The sequence below is a fragment of the Thermobia domestica genome, chromosome 1 (genome assembly GCF_964235325.1).
Source record: "Thermobia domestica chromosome 1, izTheDome1.hap1.1, whole genome shotgun sequence".
NCBI classification, from domain to species: Eukaryota; Metazoa; Arthropoda; class Insecta; order Zygentoma; family Lepismatidae; genus Thermobia; species Thermobia domestica.
The window spans coordinates 166571731-166585322 of NC_137454.1; the positions used below are offsets into that span (position 1 = coordinate 166571731).

Genomic DNA, 13592 nt, shown 5'->3' on the forward strand with positions numbered 1-13592 from the left:
CCTGTCTCAACTGGACTCGCGATCACTAGCGCTCGCGATTACTTCTCCTAACTGGGCTCGCGCTCATTCGCACTCACGCTCATTTCTCTTAATTGGGCTTGCGATCACTCTGGCTCGCGATCACTTCCCTCCACTGGGCTCGCGATCACTTCTCCCAACTGGGCTCGCGCTCACTCGGGCTCGCGATCACTTCTCTGAACTAGGCTCGCGCTCATTCGCACTCGCGCTCATTTCTCTTAACTGGGCTCGCGATCATTCGGGCTCGCGATCACTTCTGTTAACTGGGCTCGCGTTCACTCGGGCTCGCACTCACTTCTCTCGATTGGGTTCGCGCTCACTGGGGATCGCGCTCACTAATCTTAAGTGGGCTCGCGCTCACTAATTTCATTGGGACTCGGGCTCACTCGGGCTCGCGCTCAATTATTTCATTGGGGCTCGGGCTCATTGGGGCTTGTGCTCAATTATTGAGCCCGAGCCCGGTTGAGCGTGAGTGCCGAGCTCACGAGCGTCGGGCTCACGAGTTTGGACACCTATGTCGCATTGTAGTAGAGACGATACTTTACAACATCGGCTTTCAACTTGTGATTTGGTGCACGACATATAGTTGACGTTGTGGGATCTAGGATATTTCCCCCTACTCCTCATTACAAACAAAATAGTGTAATTTGATTGTCTGGTGTAACTGTGGAATATTTGATTCAAAGTCCAATGCCAACCCTTGCAGACTACTATTTTCACCTGATGAAAGAACGATGGAAGATAACTGAAAATATCAAACGGAAACAGTTCTCGAATTATTTAGCAGTTGTTGATGAAAAATTAACCATGATGTATTCATAATTTTTTGCATTACTAGTGTGTTTTTTTAATGTTTCTGCTGCTTGTGATTTGATTCCTTATTTGTTCATAATACAGTATATGTTATCCTTTTTGAAAAAAAAAAAAGTGGTACAGCACTTACCTCTGGTGCGTGGGGTCCCTGGTTCGATCCCCGGCCAAGTAAGTTTGTGGTGGACAACATCGTGTCGTGTCCGTGGGTTTTCTCGAGGTATTCCCGTTTCCTCCCACTTTCTCATTCTATCATCATTCATTTGCTTTAATCATAGTCTCCCTTGGCCTAAAGGGCATAACATGGGACCTTAAACTCAAAGATTTCATTTCAATTTAATTATTTTGATATAGTTTTTAAAAGGCATTCTAAGCCTAAAATAGTCAGTACATTTATGTTGAAATGTGTCAGTTCACAATATGCACAAGGCCATATATAAAAAAGAAAGCTGAAGAATAGATTTGAAAAACCAAAAACCTTTATTTATTTCAAGAACCGTTTCGTTACTTCTAAACTTGAGATTATTCTTTTTAAGGGCTGTAGCCCTTTGTGGACAACCTTGCACATATATACATACTAACAAAGAAATTGATAAGTTCTTTCACTTACCGATTGTTTTTTGCAGGACACGTTGTCGTTTGTTTGTGAGTGTCCTTCACAGCGAATAACCATTGGGAGTATAGCGTTAACTCTCCAAACCTTGGCGACAACTACTTTGCCAATGTGATAGCAGCTACAAATTGACCTTAAGTGGTTGTTATCTTTTTTTCTTTTTATTCCCGGACTCATGTCATTCTCGTCGAGCATGCGCACTTGATTTTCGTGACCATAAGCTAAATTTATTAGCATTTAGTTTTGAGAGAAATTTAAATTTTTAAATTTATTTCAAGTATAATGTTATGAAATATTTACTACCATTAACTTTATTACAGTTATATAGCAAGCTAAATCGCTGTATCTAACTGGAGGTGTTTACCTCTGCTAGGTTTATTAGACTGATCAGCTGTGGTCACAGGGGGTGTCGCTCATCCCTTAAAATTCTCTGGCGGTGTTACTATTGTGAAGCTTGCTGTAAGTCGTTACTTGTTCTATTAAATTATGCACTAGTGTCGTAACTTGTTCTAGAGTCACGGAAGGCGCACGTCTTCTTCCAAGAAGTAACACGAGTCTAAATTTGTGGATTAATATCCGAATTACTGACTATACCTAAGAAATGTTGACTCGTGTGCACGGGTGCACCAAATTGATATTGCACGAAGTTTTAAAATGGTATAACTAACTAGCTCTATGGCCTATAGAACCCGGAGGTTCAATGCCGCGTTCACAAAAGCTCTTCACTGACTTCTATCCTTAGCTAACTGCATCCAGTTTCTACTTTGTATTCCAATCTCTGCGAGATCCATCTTAATATTGTCCTCCCATCTGCGCCTAGGTCTTCCTAATGGTCGTTTTCTGATTGGTCTTCCAGTCAAGACTTTGAAAGTGTTTCTACTTTCTTCCATTCTAGCTACATAACCCGCCCACCTAAGCCTCCTAGACTTGATGACCCTAACAATGTTATGAAGTTTCAGCCATTTCCCATTCCCATTCCTCTTGGGTCCGAATATTTTCAGGATCTTGTTTTCAAATACTTTCAGTCTATGTTCTTCCCTCAGAGTAAGCGACCATGTTTCGCAACCATACAAAACAACAGGCATGATTATCATTTTGTATATTTTAAGCTTCAGATTCCTCGATAGAATTCGCGACGACAAGAGATTTTGAACCGAGTAGTAACAGAAAATGTGTAAAACGCCATTGTTTAAATCCAAGAGTAGGTGTTAGAAATAATAATAATAATTTTCAAGAAATCTGAAAAATACAATTCGCTAGTCAGATGATGGTAATTCACTGTGTTACCCTGTCCATTTTGGAATCAAACTTTGAAATCTTTAGTTTAACGTTCCACGATTATGCCCGTTAGGCTAAGGGAGATTTAAGCAATGATGGAAGAATTTGGTGGAATGAGGGTGGGAGGAATCGAGGGTACTCCGAGAAGAGGCACGAGCATGATGTTATCCACCATAAACTTATATGGCAGGGGATCGAACCAGAGACCTCACCTACAGAGGTAAGCACTATACCACTGAAAAACCATGCCCTCTTGAGATCAAACTGATGTAATAACTGCAAGAGACTAGTATGAATGTAAAAACAAGCTTCCAATTGTAAGTAATGAAAAATCAAATATTAGAATCTAAAGTCTTTCCAGTCTTGGAACAAGTAGACGTATACAAAGTATTACTCCACAGCACACAGTGCTTCGGCAGTATGAGACGTGAACAGCAAGATCATCTGCTGGCTTACTGTCTGTCGTCGCATAATTTCCAAAGTGTAAGGCTACGGTTGGTTGGTAAATAACGCACTGACACTGACTACTGCTCTGTTGGAAATATGTATTTTCTTAAATCGTTATATAAACGAGATTGCCTCTGTTCCTGTTGCCCTCTTTTGTGTTTTACAACATGAGATGAAGATGGATTATTATCACTAATTGTCGCCATGAAACTCTGCATTCTACAGTTTCAAATGAGCGAAGTCGGCGCGCGAACGCATAAGCATGCGCAGTAAATATTTAATACTATATGTCTGAGTACAGGTGAGGTTGAAAAAAAGCTACGCATATTGTTAAATATTATATATATTGCGTGTCTTATCACAAAATGCAGGGTAAATTCAGATATCTTTATGTGAAATTATTAATTTAGTAGGGATTATATTCCGGTAGGTTTGGTAGTGCAGTGAGACCAACAACCAATCAGTGGTCATTGACCCACTGGTAGTCAGGTAGGTTTGCTTACATCTACTTTTTTCTAAGGCTGGAAAGAGATTATAAGAAATACGTGATTATGTGTGACCTTCCAATATCTATGATGTTGAAATCTGAATATGTCTACCTCCGTAATGAAAATGAAAGGAAATCTTTTAGTTTCAGTTAAGTACAATGTTTATGCCTTCTAGCCTAAAGCAGACTGGTGATTTATGAAAGTGAATGATTATCAAAGAATTGATGGAATGATAAGGTGCGAGGAAATTGGAGAACCTACGAAAACATACGGACATAATGTTACCAATGACAAACTCACATAACCTAGGGCCGTTGGATTATGTTCACTGTTGAAAACATTCTATTTATCTTCAACTACGTAACATAATGTTAAAAACAAACCTTATCAGTATATATTTTAGTTTTTACTCAAGGACATATAACATAAGGAAATTGTATGTAACTCTAACAGTAATTATACATTAGTTAATGTACTAAAGTTCATTTAGTAGGAAATTCGTAGTTGTTCATATCAATACGTAGGCTTTGGAAACATTTTTTTTTTTAACATCTTGAATACGATGTCCAAGGCTGTTGCTGTAAAACAGCTACTTTCAAAGTCTTTTGCGACTGACTGCGATTGTGCGGTGGCTCAGCGGTAGAGCGTTCACTTCTGGTCCGTGAAGTCCCTAGTTCGATCCCAGCTCCTGCCAAGTGAACTTTTTGGTGGACAAACACAGTGTGCATGGGTTTTCTCGGGGGTTCTCCTGTTTCCTCCAACTTTATTAATTCCATTCAGTTCTCATAATCACCATCTTCTTTAGCCTAGCCGACATAACAGTGGGACGTAAAACTGAAATATTTCATTTCATTTTTCATTGTGATTGAGACCTTGCGTATTATTTTCTGCAAGGAGATTGAAGAATAACCTTTTTCTTTCCCATTAAAAAAAAAAACTTCGTTCTTCCCATCCTTTCTTGCAATATTTGTCTTTATTAGCCTCTCTTTCCCTTTTCACCTATATCACACTTATTACTCACAATATCCCCATTACATAATAATCACTACTCAGTCATTGTCGTACACTGTGTAGCTGCCAATGGGAGTATAATACAAGAACTCCAGACACACATGCTACGTCTACACACGCTCGAAAAGACTGCACTATAGTGCATAGGATTTGTGACCTAGGATACCACTAAAGCACGAGTTATGGTAATTATAGGTGGAAGAGGAGAAATGGGGCTTATAATTATCATAATAAGGTGTCAATGTCTCGGAATCCTTTGATTCTAGAGGTATGAAAAACATGAAATGAAATTCATAGTTTGTCCCACAATTATGTTTTTTAGACCAAATGGAGCGTATTAAAAAAGGTATTAATTGTGAAATTAATTTTTTGTGCTCTCCCACCAGGAAACACACTTAGGATTATGCATATCAATGGCGCACGCACAAGCCACTAAACTGGCAGGGAAGGTCCTGGAGATATGGATTTTGATATTTAGACTTCTCATTTAAGCCTAATTAAACACGTGTTTTGAGCGTTTTTCTTTATGTTTGTCCTAGAAGGGAAGAAAAGAGGTGGAAGGATAAAGAGGATGAATTGCAATTAATTATAATACTAGCTGTAAGAACTCTTCGTTGCCGGGTCTTAATTGAGAGCCTGAATAAAAAGAGAGGAAGAAGAATTTCCTTACAGAATTTCTTCACTATGATTTCATTTCCCAGGTGTTTATCCTTTGATGTTATGTTAGCCCGCATACCAGTAGTAATGTGGGTTGCAGACATGCAAGGCGTTGTTAGAAATTAACCAATCGGGGAGACAAGAAGAAATTATCTACAAGGAATATAAATCATCTGATTATATTGCATATTCTGGAATTCCCCAGGGCTCTAATCTAGGTCCGTTATTGTTCCTTTTATTCATTAACGATCTCCCTGATCATATATTATTAAGTAACAAATTGCTTTTTGCTGATGACCTCAAAATATACGGTAGGATAAAGACCATCCATGACTGTCTCGATTTACAACGTGACATGGAAAATATTGCTAATTGGTGTTCTCTTAACAAACTTAATGTAAACATAAACAAATGTAACATTTTATCGTTTACCAGAAACAAAAGTCAAATAGAGTTTGATTACTCAATGAATCAGATCTTACTAAATAGATTAAATTCAGTCAAAGATCTTGGAGTTATATTTGATACGAAATTGACATTTAATAACCATGTAGAGAATATAGTTAACGAATCTCTCAAGATGTTAGGGTTCATAATTAGAACTGGAAAGAAATTTAACAATAATATTACACTAACAAAAATGTATTATGCCTATGTCCGATCAAAACTGGAATATGCTGCTGTGATTTGGAACCCATCACAACAGCAATACAGACACCAAGTGGAAAAGGTCCAATCTAAGTTTATCAAATACTTGATGTACAAGACAACTGGAATCTATCCATATTATGAAAATTATCTAACATTAATAGACAACTTCTGTATCCCTACACTTGAGCAAAGGCGAAATGTGACAGATTTGATTTTTCTCCATAAAATAGTACAAAACGAATTTAATTGTACGGATCTCATATCAACATTAAATTTTCATGTCCCGACACTTAAAACTCGTGCTAATAACTCTGGTCTGTTTTATTGCAAAAAAGCAAGGACCAACGTATTATTGAAATCACCAATTTGGAGAATGTGTTCTACTTACAACAAAATATGTATCAAACACAAAGAAATTGACATCTGCAAAATGAACTCTATGTTTAAGAAAACTATTGTAAATGTATTATGTAATACATCAACACTATAATTGGGCTTATGCCTGTTGTGTTGATGGCAAATAAATAAATAAACATACATAACTTTTGGCCTCCCCGAATCACCCACTTTCGAGTCGAAATTCGAAAATACATCTTCGTACGCGTTTAGATCTATCTGTGTAGCAGATGGGGTGGCTCTAGGTGGTTCCTTTCTATGCGAAAAACTTATGACAGATCCACACATTATTTTATTATTCTCAAAGAAGATGTCCACATCTCGAAACATTTTAGGGTTAAAAACAAATAAGATGTATTTAAGCGTTTCTAGATTTTTTACTTAGAATGGAAGAAAAAGGAGTAAAATGGTTCACTAAGAGATAAGGTGTTCAAATTTCGTATAAGATTTCAGTTTTCAGACAAATCTATAGAAATGTACAGAAAAATATTGAAGACATATGCAGACACGTGGGCGCATTTACTAGTCAGCTATACCAAGAAACTATTTGTTAAAGTTGTATTCGTACCTGAAAAAGCTATCACGACATGAAGACAATACGAATGACATGAAGAGTACCATAATGTTTCGGAGAAAATGGAAACAGAAAAAAAAAAGATTGTTTTAACACGAGTATTCTTTTTAGTTCAGAAAGGAAAAGTCCCTTTGCATTCACTTTGTTTGCGTAACAGGGTCTGGAACGAAAAGTTCGGTATAATCTTTCCCAGCCTCGTAATTAATGACGTGTTCAGTGCACAAGGGAATCAAGTCCACTTTTTAAAAAAGTTATTTTGAACATATTTCATCTTTAAGATCTCTGTCTGAAGTTTTTTTGAGAGCTTAAAAGATTCGTACCCAGATATTGTAAATAACTCTTACGACATAAAAAAAAAGAACAGTTTTCAGTTTGCCATTTACTTAAGCATGCCATACAAACTTTATGTATCTTTTATCAGAACTTTGATAATTGGATTTGATTCTCTTATACTCTGAATGCACCAAATTCTTAAGATCAACGTGATACGTACGTACCTATCGGAGTAGAAAATCTTTCAAAATCGTCAATTCAGAAGTGAGAAAGCTAAATATCAGGTTACAAGATTTCTCCTCACATTGTCCAATATTTGCTTGGATGGATGAATATTGCAGTTGTTACGAAAAATAATTATACGGAAACAAATTTCGAATCACTCTTGGAAAGCCTAAGATAAAAATTACATGTAGAACAGCACTTTTAATGAATATTTATCGGGTTTAGAAGTTTTTCAATAACCACGTTATGTACCACGCTGCGTGTTATCTTCGACTATTTCTGTATTGTCCGTATAATGAAGTAGCTTTTCATTTCTTTAGAGGAGGGATAATATATATGACATATGTCAGTGAGATTTGAAAGTATTGATTACGTCAGTCTGATAAATGCAATCAGGAACTAGTTGGTTTCCTTCTGACATACAGATTGAGTGGGTCACGACAACTACGATGAACTCTTGACACTGGTCACGTACTCGCTCTGTTTTTCAGTCATTATGGAAATTTCTGAAAGGATTAAGTCCAATACTGAAGTAAATTTAATCCAAGTGATTTCCAATTTCACGGATTCCAAGATACTTCCAAAGTCCGCACTCTCTATAGTGGAATTATGCAAGTGTAAAAGCATTGTGCTCTTACATCATAAATATAACGCCCTTGATGTACAGTCAGCAGCTAAAGAATTTCCCTCGGACTCCATTAGGTTGGATTCAGTGGTTTTGCTGCTATCACAAACGCCTGAACAGATGCAACTCAATTTACACCTAACATTTCAACCAACGCACAGCAGTTGGTAAGCTTGTAGAGAACTTAAACAGGCTTTGGACGTGGACTTAGTGTAGGAAGAAAAGTCTCTATTTTGAGATTAATCTCTATTGTTTGAGCGTATTGCCCAATGATGCTACATATCATTCATATTATAATTCGTTTATAATGAAGTGGTTCTCAACCTTTTTTGACTGACGACACATTTTACTTGAACGTCCAGGACATCACGACACACTTATTTGATATTTTTCCAATTAGGTTTTATAATCACTCTATATAGCATTGAGCATTATTGCTACCGCTGGAGGTGTTGACTGGCATAGTCTATCTCGATTTTAACTAATTATTATTAAATTCTTCATGATTTTTACATTCTAAAATTTCGCGACACACCTTAGAGGACTGCGTGATACACCAATGTGAAGCGACACATCGGTTGAGAACCACTGGTATAATGTATTATTTCACTGCATTTTGTATGTGAGAAGAAAGGATAAAAAATATCATACATGAGTTAGAAAATGGTTGAAATTCACTAAAAATATCAAATTTGGAACGATTGGAGGAAGTAACCCCATCAGGAAGTCGCGGTCGGAAAGAGGGATTGCCGCCGTCGACGGTGGCGGGCCGCCGGAGGCAGCCGGCACCCGTCCGCGGCAGCAAGACGATCTACTTGTTCAAAGTTGCCGACCTTTTGCCAAGGTTTCAAGCGGTCGAAAATCGTAAAATAAAATGCCCTTTTCCGACTCTTTGCCGACAGTTGCAGACCGTCAGAGTCGGCAAAACAATCGGAAAGGCCTCTTTCCGACCCTCTGCCGACTTCTCTTTGCCGGCCTCTTTTTGATGGTGGGGACGGCGCATTTACTGCGCCTTTACGACTATTTGCCGACTGCTCGGCAAGACAACTTTCCGACGGCGGTGCCGAAGCATTTAATGCTCATTTCCGGCTGTTTGCCGACTGCTCGGCAAGGCAACTATTCGTCGCGGTCAAGATCGCGCGGAAAGACGTCGGTGTCCGGCGCCGGCAATCTGACCGCGGCATCTGGTCCGCATGGACAAGTTGTCTGACTGTAGGCGGCAGGATCCTGATGGGGGAGCTTGTACGTAAATTTTTGTCTCCATTTATTCACTTACTCCAATTCCACTCATTCTTGTTATTTGAACATCTTGTTTCTTCACGGGAGATCTTGAATATCACACAGAGCAGTTGTGGTTTTAGCGGGTGGTCACGGGCTTATCCAAAAATTTTAAAAAATATATAAACGCTAAAAGATACAATAAAGAGTAAATATATATTTTTCACTATTGATATTAATGGTAGATAATTATTTAAAAATAACATCAACCACTACTGAAAAATAATTTCCTACTCTCATTAATCAATCAAATGTGTATATGGGGGAAGGTCGTCTGGTATCGGACACCTTAGCTTTTATCAGTTTGTCATTCTGAAAAATAGCTATTTCAAATTACTTAGTGCACAAAATGATACCTTGGTATCTTACACACAACGTGTTAAAGGTGATTTGACAGGTAAAAACTAATAACATATATTTTTGTAAAATATCAAAGGTAATACAAATTAGCATTCTTAAAAAGTGGAGGGTGGTATCGGACAAACATAAAACTATAGAGAATTGGTCTTTTGAGGTAATTTAATAACAGAACTAATTGCAAATATTAGCTGTTTACTTACAAGAGTTCTTACACTCAAAATAGAGTTTTATTACGCTTTGAAATACAGCCTAAAATAAGAGTAAAAAATAGATCTTAAAATTCTTAGGCTCATCAAGAGAGGTTTTTTTTTTTTTTATTATTCTGACACAAATCACAATGATAAAACAGTCTGCCTTCAAAATTTTCACATTGTTCAGGTCACATTGGACCAAGTCTTTACACATATTGCGCTGTATCCAATCATCAAAAGACTCCCCGCAGAATATAATGTTTTTCAGCAAGTTTGTAAACTAGTTTTCCAGTGGCATTAGACTAGTTAACTATACAAAGCCTTTACATGATTGTATAGTATTCCTTCTTGGTCATGTTCTACTAAATGTGCCTTTGTTATACGAGCAGCGAGGCTTAGCTGTTACCTCTTTCCCTTCCGACAGTTTTCGACACGATCTCCTAATGTACTCTAAGGAGCACCATATCTAGCACTGGCCGCACGTGCTTTTTTGGAAATAACTTTGTCCATGACCAACTTTATACTTTCTTCATCGCAATAGCCACGTATTTTCCCCATGGTTTTCTGAAAAAGCCAGAAACCATTAAAAAAAACGTCAAGTTTACTTACCAGTGTTTTGTCCGATACCATCCGATTCCCCTTTGTCCGATACCAGCCGAAAGACTTGCAACTTATGAATGGCTATCTACCGGCTTGTAACAACACGAAGACAATTATACGCCTAAATTATAATATATACACACCCTAATAAATGCTATGATTGCAATAATATATCAATACATTTACTTTGTGACAAGTTGCAGGCACACAAATCTATCTCCGTGCACCTCATTACTCGCAAAAATACAAAAACTTTGAAGCACGAGATACACCGTTCATCGAACAAATCCACTATGGCGTGGGCTTGGCTAGTTCATTTTGATCAACTCACTGTATGCTTGACATATGCCGCCTTAAGCAGGAAATAACGAAAATTGCTTTTGTCCGATACCACCCGCTGTCCGATACCAGACGACTTTCCCCTGTATCCATAAGCGAGGGAGACCACGGGGGAAAAGGAGGTAAGTCAGGAAATGGTCAAAAATGAGTTAACAGCAGAATAATGTAGCCTGAAAGGTGTAGTTTGCATGGACTAAATCCCATAGTAAGAAGAATGTTAATAACTCAGAAATTTAATGCTAAAGATTTCGCTCTCAAGGGAAGAAGCAGGTAAGTTAGTGGAAAACAGGGCAATTGTGTAAAGTTACAAAAACTGACTTGCCTCTTTTTTCCCCTGTAGTCTTCTTGTAATACATTAAAAATTTCGGATCTGAAAGGATTCAACTTGGTGAGCCTCGGTAGGAAGGAGATACGGTAACCACCTGCCTACGCATACCACTTTATTGGTGCTAACACAAAATATGTTAGCTACTTGAAAACCCTTCACGTAAAACTAGTCCAGATACTAAGGACTGTAGGCAGAGACAATCATTAGTAGAGTAACTTATCATGTCCTTCTTCAACTCAGAAACAGATCAAATAAACCTTTCTCAATGACAATGCTAGAGGAACAAGGGGTCTGAGTCCCCAGATTCCGAAGCCTATGACTACAACGTAGATAAGTCAGAAGCATGTGAAGAAGCATGTGAAGAAGGGAAGTTGCAAGCATTGGAAGAACGGAAGGACATTATTAGTGCTGTTAAAATTCGAATATTCGAATAATGAATTTTTCGAATATTCTTTATTAGATTGTTCGAACAAAATTCATTATTCGAATAATTAAGAAATATTCGATCAATTATTCAGATATCGAACAATTATCAAACAATTGTTCGGATAACGAATAATTATTCGAAAAATAGTCCGAATATTAAAAATGAATATTCGCATATTCGAACTACAGAAGAAAAATATTCGAATAGTTTAACAGCACTAGTCACTATCTGGTAAGTAAGTTGCCACTAGGGATTAAAAGATGTGAAGCCATTAATACAGATGCACAGGAGAATAAAAGTTGAGGGTGTCCCGTCTCTAAAATATGTCCCGAAACTCATGACTAGAAAATTGTTCGCTGTTTGTGTTGGAAAAGCTTTGTTTCGTCTCGTCTCATGCACAACTCTGACCATTGATTTAGTTATAACGCAGAAACAAAGCATTATTTTATTTATACACTAGCTATAAGCACTAGTCAATATTTATCCTCTGCTGTTATAGAACCTCGCACAAACATAGCATGCAATTCTTTCTTAAAACCGGGGGCCGCGGTGGCTCAGTGGTAGAGCATTCACCTCTGGTGCTAGGGGTCCCGGGTTCGATCCCAACTCCCGCCAAGTGAACTTTGTGGTGGACAAACACCGTGTGCGTGGGTTTTCTCGGGGTTCTCCCGTTTCCTCCCACTTTCTTCATTCCACCATTTAATTCATTACTCATCATCACCGTCTCCTTTAGCCTAACCGGCATAACCGTGGGACGTAAAACTCAAAGATTTCATTTTTTCTTTCTTAAAACCCGTGAGAAACGTGCATACGTTTTCGCACACTTCTTTATCCTTCTTCCCAAATTTGACTCGCACGAGCCGAAAATCGAAATAATGAATGGACTTCGTACAGAAGTAGCTCTAGTAAAGGTCTATCTATGAACAAGATTTGGTGGTTCTAGGTCAGTCTTTTGTATGTGGAAAGCTGATGGCAGACAGACTCACATGCACATTATTTTATTATTATGAAAAATAAGGTGAAAATTTATTACTTAAAAATTATCATGACATGAAGTACGGTGGCAGGAAATCGAGGGACAGGGAGAAAGATGGTACAGTTAGTGGACAGTTATTAACACTGAACATTGTTACGTCAAGATGAAGAGAGAACTGTGATGTATGGAACTTTGTTAGCTTGCAGCAAGTGACTTTTCAATGATGTCAAAGTGCCTGTGATGATGATGACTATGATAATCTTATGGATCACCTTTATGTGATTTGCCTCTATTTCATTTATTACGGACGGCATATTGTTTTGAAACAACCTGAATGAGTTATAGCGCTGTCCCATTTGTTATGTAAATTTGTAAATTTAAACAGGAGTGCAAGAAGAAGGCAAAGCTGTAGCGAGCAAATCAGAAAAAGTACCTTAAACGATTATATTTCACTTCTTCTCCATAACTTTTATCTGAACCTCAATTTTTCTTTTAGTCTTACACGAATTCATATAAACACAATAATGTACCTAAGAAGGAAACTAATTGTAAAAGCCTCCAAGACAATTAAAGAAAAGAAAAATGATAAATTCAAAAATATAAATATATATTGGGATTTACATTATTATATAATAAGAGTCAAGGGCTTGGCGCGGGAGACCGGGTTCGAGTCCCGGCGGGAACTCATGGTGATTCAGATTCCATGTTAAGCTGTAGATTCAAGTCTCATATAGCCTAGCTGCTGAAAGAAACGCTGAACTAAAATCAAATTCAATCCAAAAGTCATGGGGTAAACTTAAGATACCATCTCGAGATCTTCCACCACATTATATTCCAGTTATATTTTGTGTATTGAATTTTATCTAACAATTTCATATTCTGATGTGTCTCTTTCATGTCAACTGCATGGTCCACATGTACTGATGGTAATTCATTTCCATTATGCAGAAGCACCGCTTTCAAACTACTTTTCGAGGAGTCTATGAATCTCCATTCATGTGGCTGGTGTTCGTGTCCAAGAACCTCC

At 37.8% G+C, this 13592-nt stretch overlaps 1 protein-coding gene across 5 annotated transcripts in view; it reads right to left on the bottom strand.

Annotated features, from left to right (window-relative positions):
• The window catches only part of Oat (Ornithine aminotransferase precursor), a 173155-nt gene that overhangs the window by 110533 nt on the left and 49030 nt on the right, over window positions 1–13592 (bottom strand). The window contains exon 1 of one of the 5 annotated variants that reach the window (XM_081766044.1): window positions 7441–7747. The exons of 2 other annotated variants lie outside the window; for them this stretch is intronic. The gene's annotated coding sequence lies outside the window, so the exon portion shown is untranslated. Of the gene's footprint in view, window positions 1–1438; window positions 1588–7440; window positions 7750–13592 lie in introns of those variants that run through there. 2 more of the 5 variants (XM_081766064.1, XM_081766091.1) reach the window with 2 other exon arrangements.